Source organism: Trachypithecus francoisi, unplaced genomic scaffold, assembly GCF_009764315.1.
Source record: "Trachypithecus francoisi isolate TF-2019V2 unplaced genomic scaffold, Tfra_2.0 Lachesis_group13, whole genome shotgun sequence".
NCBI lineage: Eukaryota > Metazoa > Chordata > Mammalia > Primates > Cercopithecidae > Trachypithecus > Trachypithecus francoisi.
In genome coordinates this window covers 68,136,761-68,147,871 of record NW_022681458.1, presented here as the reverse complement: position 1 = coordinate 68,147,871, position 11,111 = coordinate 68,136,761, and the positions used below count along the sequence as shown (strand labels likewise).

At 44.2% G+C, this 11,111-nt stretch overlaps 1 pseudogene; it reads left to right on the top strand.

Annotated features, from left to right (window-relative positions):
* Positions 1-7,333: 7,333 nt before the first annotated feature.
* LOC117094196 lies at positions 7,334-10,253 on the top strand (annotated as a pseudogene).
* The last annotated feature ends 858 nt before the right edge of the window (positions 10,254-11,111 follow it).

Sequence of the window (11,111 nt, the reverse complement as noted above, 5' to 3'; positions counted from 1 at the left end):
TGTAGTCCTGGTGATGAGCTTAGGGAGGTTACTGGGTAACTAGGCCATCAGAACCAAGCCAGCATCCACCAGGATGGAGAGGACAGGCCGGACAGGTGGTATTAAAGAGACATTTAGGAGAGACACATTTAGGATAAGACTTAGTGAAAAATCAGAGTTGTGCAGAGAGGACTTCAGGGCGACTCTGAGAGTCTGGGTGACTGGTGGACGCATTCCCCAAAGACACAATGAAGGAGAAACAAATGGAGGGAAGAGAAATGGTTAATTTGGGGTGGAGCACATTAACTCCAAGACAGGCAATCAGTTTGCCTGAAGGACACCCCAAATGGAGACATCCAAGGGACTTTAGATGGATGGGTCTGGGAATGAGCAGAGCCAGGGTAAGTGGTAATCATGATATTAACAGTGGCTAACACATGCTCTTGGCTTAGGAAGGGCCAGCCCCTGCACTAAACACTTTGTCCTCTCAACAGCCCTTTGGGGTAGGTGCTGCTACCATCTCCACATTACAGATGAGACTGAGCTGCAGGGAGGTGAAAGGAACTTGCCCAAGGCCACACGCAGATGTAGGTGGGGGCACTCTGCCCAAACTCTGAGCCACTTAATCTGGGAGATAGGAGGAAGTAGGAGGTGCCCAAAGTCTTGGGAATACAAGTAAAGGTTAAAGTGTTCGGAGACAAGAGATGATTCTGAGGGAACACTAGTATTTTAGGAGAGTCTGTGGAGGAGCAGCAACTAGAGAAGGAAGGGGAGACCTGGACAGGGTTGGGTCCTGGATACTTCTGGGATGCCAGAAGGAGGGTGGCAGAGCCATCATTGTGAGGGGCTGCCACAATGGCACTGGATGTCCATTTGGCAAATTGGAGCTAAATTAGCAGGGCTCCAACTGAGGTTTGTGGGAGTATTCAAAGGCAACCAAGTAGAGCAGGGATCAGGATGAGAGCTGAAAACTCACCAACATCCCTCTCTCCAAGCCGGGTACCACTCCCCACCAAGTCCCACATGAACCAGAACACAGCAATGGGGTGCAGGTTGGGGGGTGGGCAAACGATGGATGTAGAAGAAGTGTATCAAAGACTTGCCTTTCAAGTTGTTTGGCTGGAAGGAAAGGAGAGTGAAGGTGATGTCTAGAGAGGGAAGCAGGGTTGAACGTTTCTCCCTGAACCGAAAGAGCCAGCAGACAGGGGAGAATGGATGAATGAATGAACTGGGCACTGCGGTTACCTAGTGACCCAGCAGAACACTTTCCAACTGAGTCTTCCTTACAAACCACAGAACACAGAGCTCCATCCTGAACTCCCTACACTTTGCTTCAGTAGGGCTCTCAGGGTTGACAGTTTTTAGTCAGCCCTGCAGAAAGGAGACAGACAATCAGTTTGCTCCTAAATATCACTGGCTCCATTCAGCCTGGAATGGCGACATCAGACATCAAAGCACAGACTGCTGGGGCGTGGGGGGACCCGAGAGAACCATAGGCAGAGCCTTCTGAAACAGAAGAGTCACACGCAAGGATGACTCTGAACATTCCCTCTTTCAACAAAGCGATACAGGCTCACTAAATAACATGTGGAAAACACAGGAAAGTTAATTAAAGAAAATATCCCAGTCATAGTCCTGTTATCCAAACTCACTTTTTAAGATCTTCTGGAGATTTTCTCTGTGTAGGGTTTTTGTTTTGTTTTGTTTTTTAAATCTTAGCTGTAATCATGTCTACAATTTCATATCCTGCTTTTCCTACTTACTATATTGTGTTTTCTTCTGTCATTACTCACTTTAGTTTATTGTAATGAGTGCATAAAATGTTATCCTGTGAATTTGTCAAAGTTTATTTAACCATTGCTCTAGAGTTGGACATTTAGATTACTGTCAATGTTTTGCTGTTATCGATTTTTGTTATTATAAATGATATTATAATGCATATGTGCACATAAACCATTTTTTGGCATTTAGGGTTATTTCTTAAGACAGAGTCTCAGAAGTGAAGTTATAGAGTTAACAAATATGAACACTTCTCAGAGTTTCACATTCATACTGCCAAATTCCTCCCCAAAGGGCACTATATTAATGTATACTGTGATTAGCAATGCGTAAAAATGTGACCTTTGCAATGGCTTAAACCACACTGGCTAGTATTACTTTAAAAAAAATTGTTTTTGCTAATTTAATAGGTAAAAAGTGAGCTTGATTTTTTAAGGTAAACTTTATAGTGAATTGTATCACGCATTCAGAAAGTACACAAATCACGGGTGAATTTTTACAAAGTGAACACCCCTGAGTAACCGGCACCCAGATCAAGAAACAGAACCTTACCAGAACCCTAGAGGCCACTGTTGTGGCCCTGTTCCCCGTCCTCCACTCCACCCAAGGGTCATCGTTGTTCTGACTTCTCCCACCACAGGCTAGTTTTGGAAAGTGGCATTGTTCTAATTTTCATTTCCTGAATTACTAGCGGAGCTAACCGCCTGCCACATCTTAGTGGATGAGCTTTAGTTCCTCTTTTGTAAATTGTCTTTTTAAGCTCTTTGTCTAGGAAACAGTTGATTCTTAAGCAATTTCCCAATGTCGAGTTTGGTTAAAGGTGGAGTGTAGTCATCATGACATTGTTTGAAACTGGAGAAGCATGTCGTATGTGTGTATATGCGTGTATGTTCTTTGCTCTCATGATCTCATCCTGACAATGTAGTAGTCCCCCCATCCAAAGTTTCACTTTCCATGGTTTCAGTTACCCATGATCAACTTTGGTCTGAAAATATTAAATGGAAACACCAGAAATAAACAATTCCTAAGTTTTCAGTTGCACACTGTTTTGGGTAGCATGATTAAATCCCACAGTGCCCCACTCTGTCCCTCCTGGAGGTGACTCACCCCTTTGTCCAGCATCTTGGCACCATAGACGCTCCCTGCCCGTGGTTGCTCCGTAGCCCTCTTGGCAGTATGACTATGCCTGTGTTCCAGTAACTCTTACTTTACTTAATTGTTCTATCTTATTATTAGTTACTGTTGTTAATCTCTTACTGTGTCTAACTTATTAATTAAGCTCTATCATAAGTAGGTATATATAGGAAAAAACGTAGTCTATGTAGGGTTCAGTACTATCTGTAGTTTCAGGCAAACACTGAGGGTTTTGGGGTGAATCCCCCCATGAGGGGGGCAGATGTACTACTCTTATTTATGCTTCTCCATTGCAAAGCAAGATGGCATCTCTCCAGGCAACACCTGGAAGCCAGGGTAACTTTTTGGTGACAGAGCTGAGCCTAAATAGACTCTGCTGTTCTTCCAGTGTCTGTGAGAATTACAGAAATAGGTCAATGAACCTTTTTAAAAATCGAACTGACACATTTGGGGAAAGCGTTTTTTCTGCTGAGATAGCACACAGTATAAGATGAAATGATCCCCAGAGGGTAGATGAATTGAGACAGTTGGTATTAAAAATAAATAAATAGTCTTAATGACTCACAGGGAATATAGCACCTTTCATAAGAAAGGTCTCTAAACATTGTTACCTGAACAGACCACAATAAATTTCTAATATGCAAGGTACAAGCCATTGCCAGCCCCTGCCCACCCACACCTGGCAACAGCTTTTGATGGGAAGAGAAGGGCCACATCAGCTGTGGGCAGTTCCCTCAGCAATGCCAGATGTCCTGTCTCCCTGGGTGAGCTTGATCCCCTCTTAATTTCCTACACAGCCCACCAGCTCACCCTTGGACAGGCATATGGCTGCATAACAGGCAGGAAGGGGGAGGGTTACCTCACTGCCTGCGAGCATCTCCACTCCAGCTCTTCCAAGGCCTTGACCAATTTGGGGTGGGGCAGCCCCAGAATCCTTTACCCAAGGCTCCCCATGAGCTGTCTAGGACCCCAGATCTGCCTGTGCAGGGCCCTTTTCAACTTCCTCCTGAGCCATCTTCAGAAAGCTCCCTCTGGCTATTGCCCAGCCCCTCTTCACACCCCCCTGCTGCCTTCAGGAGCCCCACGAACCCACAGTGGAGCTCAAGTCTTCTTAAGAGATTCCCAAGGAACTCCCTCCCTTTCCATGCTGGGCTCTGCTACTGAGATGAGCAAGGTCTGCCAGCTGGAAGGCAGGACCTCGGGGTATGGTGGGGAAGATGCTTTGATTCAGCCCAAGAATGGCAGGAGAATACCAGGAGGGATTGGCTGTCCCAGGAGTGGGGCGTGAATAGAAGCAAGGGGTGAAGCAGAGCGGGGGCAGGGCCACTTGCTTTTTAGGAAGCGTGGGCAGCAGGGAGAAAGGTACAGGGCTGTCACTACCCGGGTATCAGAGCAGTGACCCTGGGAAAGTGGGAAATAGGAGGGGACAGTTCAGGTATAAGACATTCTTCAGAAGTAGAACCCACTGAAGATTTGGTGACATAGAGTTGGCACCAAGGGAAAGATGAGTCACAGATGCCATGCAGCACCTTCTAACAAGAACACAGCTCCTTTCATGATACACATTTCCATTCCATAGGAGTGTACTGAGTGCTTACTTTGTGGCAGATATTGCCGTAGACTCTAGAAATGACATGTGGCTACTACCCCAAGAGAGTTTTAATTCTGTTGAGTGAAAGACAGACAATGTAGACAACAAAGTAAACAAATAAAAAAGATGATTTCCCATGGTGACAGATGCTCTTGGAAAATAATTTGGGCTGGGGGAATTGTGTGATCAGGGAGGAATTTTCAGAGAAAATGACATCAGAGTTGGATAGAAAGAAGGGGCCAGTACAGGAGAAGCCAGGGCAACAATATTCTAGGTAAATAAAAGAGCCTCTGCAAAATGCCCCAAGGTAGCGTCAACCTTGGCACATTTGAGGAACAGAAGGAGGACCACTGTGGCATGACAAAAAGAGTTTTGCAAGACTAAATTGTTTTCTGACCTCTTGCAGAGCTGCCGTTGAAGTCTTACTAACTTAGAGTTTCACCTCTGGTTTCTAGACACTACAAGCCCTTCCCGTTTCTCTTTTCTTTTTCTCTCCAGACCGGCTACAGCAAGGAGTGAGATCAGTACCTTAAGACCCAATGTAGGACTTAAGAAAGGACTGGAACCAGTTCAGTCCTCCCAGAAGCCAAATGGGGAGGGAGTCCTGAGGCCAGTCTGTCTCCTTTTTTCAAGAATGTGGTCCTTAACCACCTTTGAGCTATGAACTCCTTTAGCAATCTGATGCAAGCTGGGAAAAATACACACACACATAATTCTGTACACAACTTCAGAGAAAGCACATTGTAGACCCTCTCCTAAGGTCACTACTTTGGCAGTTCTTTCTAAGCCGGTTCATTTTCTCATTAAGGCTGTGTCCTTTTCACCGAAGAGAGTATGTGTGGAAAAAAAACACCTTATAAACAGCAAATCAACCTATTAATACATACAGCCTATACATTCAAATTCTTGTAAGATATAGAATAGATCAGCCGGGTGTGGTGGCTCACGCCTGTAATCCCAGCACTTTGGGAAGCTGAGGTGGGCGGATCACGAGGTCAGGGGTTTGAGACCAGCCTGACCAACATGGTGAAACCCCATCTCTATTAAAAAACCAAAAATTAGCCGGGCGTGGTGGTGTGCGCCTGTAATCCCAGCTACTGAGGAGGCTGAGGTGGTGTGCGCCTGTAATCCCAGCTACTGAGGAGGCTGAGGCCGGAGAATCACTTGAACCCAGGAAACGGAGGTTGCAGTGAGCGGAGATTGTGCCATTGCACTCCAGCCTGGGCGACAGAGTGAGACTCCGTCTCTGGGAGGAAAAAAAAAAAAGAGTAGATCTTCCATAGAGATGCATCCATATATAAAATATAACTATAATAATGGTAAAAACATATTTACAGTGTTTTTACTTTGCAGCACACATATATCATTCTATCCCATTGAAATCCTTGGCATATGGTTAGGGAAGACATTGTCCCATTTTATAGATGAGGACACTGAAGAAGAAAGGGCCAGGTGGCATCCCTGCAATGACAGGGCCGGGTGGCAGCAGCACTGGGACAGGAACCAAGGTCTTGTCACTCCGAGGCCCAGGCACCCCAAGAGGCAATGCCGTCTGCATTTCTCTTTGATTGCTCTCTCCCATGGCCTTACGCAGAACCTGGGGGGGCTCACAGCAAAGGCAGTCTTTGTGCATGCACACTTGGCCCGCATCAGCCTCCTGGTGGGAAACACAGACACAGAGGAAATGATGTTTTCTAACACTGGGAAAGAAGCACAGGGCCTGCCTTCAGAAATCAAGGTTGCGTAGACAGAGGGGAACTTTTTACTAGGGCTTCCTCTTGGCCAATTAAACCTAATGACTCATTTCCTTTTTCTTCTGAAAACATACAGCATTTTCTCCTATCATACTGAAGGAGGAGAAACCTGGAAGAACGCCACCTAGTGGCCCAGACCTTCAAGATCGTGGCTCTTTCGCCACCTGCTACCCTGCCCCCACTTCATAGGCCACCTTGCCTATTAGAAAACCGGACCCATACCCCTCGCCATGCAGCAAGATAATCTCAAATGGATCAGAAATCCAACGTAAAAAATGAAAACAAACAAGTATTAGAAGACACATCGGTGGACTTCTTTATACCCTGGGTGTGGGAAGTCTGTCTGTGATTCAAATCCCAGATGCAAACCAAAGGGCCTCTGGGTGTTTGCTCCTCCAGCTGAGAGAGGAGTTGGGGAGGAAAGGGGATGTGTGTGCAATCTTCTCCTCCGTGTGGCATCTGCCCTACCCCATTAGAGCTAAGTGACTGTCCCCAGCCTGGGCTCCTGGGATCAAGGGGAGGGAAACAGATAAAAAAAAAAAAAAACCAATTAAACTGGCTGGGCCCACTGCCCCCTTTGCCTTCTGGACAGACAGGAAAAGAGGTCTCACTGCTGTGCCTCACAAAAAGGAAGACACTCAAGATATCAAGAGGCAAGGAGCTGGGAACAGTGGCTCCTACCTGTAATCCTAGCACTTTGGAAGGACAGACAGGAGGATCCTTTCAGCCCAGGAGTTTGAGAGCAGCCTGGGCAAAATATCGAGACTCTGTCTCTACAAAAAGTAAAATAAAATAATTAAAAATTAGCCGGGTGCAGCACTGTACCCCTGTAGTCTCAGCTACTCCGAAGGCTGAGACAGGAGAATCATTTGAGCCCAGGAGGTCGAGGCTGCAGTGAGCCAAGATCACACCACTGCACTCTAGCCTGGGTAACAGTGGAAGACCTTGTCTCAAAAAAGAAAAAAAAAAAAGAAGTTTTTTTTTTTCAAACAAAAATTTTAAGAGAGGAATGGAAACCCAGTCCAAGCTCAGCCTGACACCAAAATGAATGTTTTTCTAATGAAAAATCAAATATTTCAATGAAATAAAAGAAAGTATGAATAAATTCAACAACTTTAAAAAAAACCTGCTGCATGGCAAGAAAATTGGCACATTGTGAGAAATATTGGCAACATTTTCACAGAAACAGGTTAATCTGTAATATTAGGAATATAACGGACATTTAAATATTGAGGGGAAAAGGCCAAAACTTGATAGAAAATTAGGCAAAAGGCATGAACAAACAGTTCACACACACAGATACAAAAATATATAGATGGACCTTAAAATACAGAAAGATGTTCAGGTTCACTCATTATGTTATAAATATATATTAGAACCACATTGAGATACGAATCTTTATAAAATTGACAGAATTTCAGATGTTTGACAGTGTACTCCATTGGCAAGGCTGTAATAATTCTCATAATCATTGATGGGAATGCAAAATGATACAATCCCTGTGGAGAGAATTTGGAAATATCTAGCAAAACTATATATGCATTTACCCTTTGACTCAGTAATACTATCTCCAGGAATTTATCCTGAAAATACACTTCTACAAATATAAAACAACATATTTATAAGGTTGTTCACAGAGACATTACTTAAACAGCAAAATATTAGAAACAGCTTCATTCAATTAAGATAGTAATTGAATAAACTGTGATGCAGTCACACAGTGGAGTACCACACAGCTGAAAAGCGTTGAGGAATATTTCTCTGAATTAACGTGTAGTAATTTCCGGGATATATTAAGTGAAAAAATTAAAGTACTAAAGAATGGATATATTATGCGACTTTTTTTTGTATTAGAAAGAGAAACACAGGAAGAATAAACCAAAAACAAGCAGTTGCCTATAGGGGATTGGCAGGAATGGAGTGGAAGTAATAAGGATGTGAGTTTACCCTTTCGTAGTAGTCTGTTCTCACACTGCTAATAAAGACGTACCGGAGACTGAGTAATTTATAAAGGAAAGAGGGTTCATTGATTCATAATTCAGCATGGCTGGGGAGGCCTCAGGAAACTTACAATCACGGTGGAAGGGGAAGCAAATACGTCCTTCTTCACATGGTGGCAGGAAGGAGAAATGCCAAGCAAAAGGGGGAAAAGCCCCTTATAAAACCATCAATCTCGTGAGAACTCACTCACTACCACGAGAACAGCAGCATGGGTGTAACCACCACAATGATTCAATTACCTCCCATCAGGCCCCTAGTACAACTCACAGGGATTATAGGAACTACAGTTAAAGATGAGATTTGGGTGAGGACACAGCCAAACTATATCAAATTCTGAGTGTAGTTTTTGATATGTAGTTATACATAACTACATATATAATTATATGTATACATATATAGTTTTGACTTTTGAACCTTGTAGAAGTTTTTCATATTTAATTTTTTTTTTTTTTTTATGGAGTCTCACTCTGTCACCCAGGCTGGAGTGCAGTGGCATGATCTCAGCTCACTGCAACCTCTAGCTCCTGGGTTCCAGTGATTCGCCTGTCTCAGCCTCCTGAGTAGCTGGGATTACAGCATGTGCCACCATACCTGACTAATTTTTGTGTTTTTAGTAGAGATGGGGTTTTGCCATATTGGTCAAGCTGGGCTCAAACTCTTGACCTCAGGTGATCTGCCCACCTCGGCTACCCAAAGTGCTGGGATTACAGGTGTGAGCCACCATGCCTGGCCCATATTTAAACTTTTTTAAATTTTGAGAGATTTGTCAAAAAGAAAACCTTAAAATTAAATGCAAATATAAACAAATGAACTTAACTGCATATAAAATTAATAATAGAACCATACAGAAAAAAAAAAAGGTTGACATGACCTGTGAATACAGTATTCTGACTATATACCCTTAACTGGATGTATTCTAAGAACAAATAGTACTACAAAGAAGTCTTGAAATTTTCTTAGGCTTGATGTTGGAAATGGGCTTTTGCACTACCCAGAGAGGGGTCCATTCTGCCTTGTTCTGGATTCCTGTCTTAATTTAAAGGGAAACATTCACAATTTCCAGAGCCCTTGATGTCCTGCCAATGAAGGAGGAGGATGTCCTTAAGTTCCTTTCAGCAGGAACCCACTTAGGTGGCACCAACCTTGACTTCCAAATGGAACAGTACATCTATAAAATGAAAAGTGATGGCGCCTACATCCTAAATCTGAAGAAGACCTGGGAGAAGTTTCTGCTGGCAGCTCGTGCCATTGTTGCCATCGAAAACCTTGCTGATGTCAGTGTCATATCCTCCAGGAAAACTGGCCAGAAAGCCACGCCGTCATTTGCTGCTATCACTGAAGCCACTCTTGTTGCTGGCCGCTTCACTCCTAGAACATTCTCTAACCAGATCCCGGCAGCCTTCTGGGAGTCACGGCTTCTTGTGGTTACTGACCCCAGGGCTGACCACCAGCCCCTCACAGAAGCTCTTACGTTAACGTATCTACCATTGCTCTGTGTCACACAGATTCTCCTCTGCACTATGTGGACATTGCCATTCCATGCAACAACAAGGGAGCTCGCTCAGGGGTTTGACATGGTGGATGCTGGCCTGGAAAGTCCTGCACATGCCTGGCACCATCTGTGAAAGGCACCAGATCTCTGCTTCTACAGAGATCCCGAAGAGACTGTAAAGAAGAGCAGGCTGCTGCTGGAAAGGCAGTGACCAAGAGGAATTTCAGGATGAATGAACTGCTGCAGCTCCTGAGTCCACTGCTCCTCAGCCTGAGGGTGCAGACTGGTCTGAAGGTGGCAGGTGCCCTCTGTGCTATTCAGCAGCTCCCTACTGAAGACGGGAGTGCTCTGCTTGCCACGGAAGACTGGTCTGCAGCTCCCACTGCTTAGGCCACTAAATGTATAGGAGCAACCACTGAATGAGCTTAAGCTGTTTGTCCACAGGCTTTTAAACACCACGAAAAGAAGGCTGACAGAAATAAACACCAATTTATTTTAAAAAGGAATGGTAGGCCAGGTGCCATGGCTCACACCTGAAATCCCAGCACTTTGGGAGGCCAAGGCGGGTGGATCACCTGAGATCGGGAGTTCGAGACCAGCCTGACCAACACGGAGAAACCCGTCTCCACAAAAAAAACAAAATTAGCTGAACATTGTGGCGCATGCCTGTAATCAAAGCTACTCAGGAGGCTGAGGTGGGAGAATCACTTGAACCCGGGAGACGGAGGTTGCAGCAAGCCAAGATTGCACCATTGCACTCCAGCCTGGGCAACAAGAGCAAAACTCCATCTCAAAAAAAAAAAAAAAAAAAAGAAGGAAATGGTATTGGAGCAGTCATTCTAAAAGTGTTTGGGGTGTATTGTAGGACAGAGCAAATAGTTAAATATATTGATGTTTCCATTTGCTAACAGGTGTGTTAAAATAAACTAAATGAATGAATGTATTGATGGTGTTGGAAGTCAGAGTTCCCATTGTGGAGGAAGCAAAGATACAAATATGGAATGGAAAGATGAGGAGGAATTCTGTGGAGCTGGATTTTAATTGGAAGAAATTAAAAAAAAAATACTAGTGTTCTAAAAGTATGCATTTCCTAGATCTGTCCACTGAAAGGGTTTATAAGCAATGGTATCCCAGTAGCAATGAGCAAACCTAGTGGCCAGAGCTTGATTTCTGAATGCCATTTTCCACTAAAAGAAACCTTGGAGAAATGGCTGATTCCAGACCTGAAGCAGGGAAAATATGAAGTGAGCCGCAAAGTAAGGAAGTGCTCGAAGATGGATGGGGTTATGTCAAAAGGATACTGACATCAGCTTGGAGGAACTTCCACTAACCATATTTGGGACAATCTGACATCAAAAATAAGTTATTGTAGTAGATTATA